We start from the raw sequence: 508 nt of genomic DNA, 5'->3' as shown, positions 1-508 counted from the left end.
ACCAGCGGCAGCAGCGATGACCAAGTGATAACAGTGGCGACCCTGTAGCAGCATCCCATCCCTCCTTCTATTCACATCGCTTCTCTTTATCTCTCCCCCCTCTCCGATGAACCAACGACGACCTAGCAGTAGTCGCAGCCCTACAACAGCAACCCCTCTTTCCTTCTGTTCGCATCTGTTCTCTCTCTGATGAACCAGCGACAATCTAGTGACAATGGCGACTGAGTGACAGCAACGACCCAATAACAGCAGTCCCTTTCTTTGTTTGCATCACTTCTCTTTCTCTCCTTCTGATGAACTAGCTGCAACAGCAGATGAAGCTATGGTAATGTAGGTGGTAGTATAAATGGTAAAGATGAGATGAACAGTGAAACAAAGAAGGTGGTGGATAAACGATGATAATGAAGGATATTTTACTTAAAAAATTAAGAAAATGATGATTTTATAATAACGCTGAGAATAATATTAATAAAAAATAAAAAATAATTTTAATTTTAACCCAACAAAT

Source organism: Arachis ipaensis, chromosome B06 (assembly GCF_000816755.2).
Source record: "Arachis ipaensis cultivar K30076 chromosome B06, Araip1.1, whole genome shotgun sequence".
NCBI lineage: Eukaryota > Viridiplantae > Streptophyta > Magnoliopsida > Fabales > Fabaceae > Arachis > Arachis ipaensis.
Note: the sequence above shows the minus strand (reverse complement) of the source record.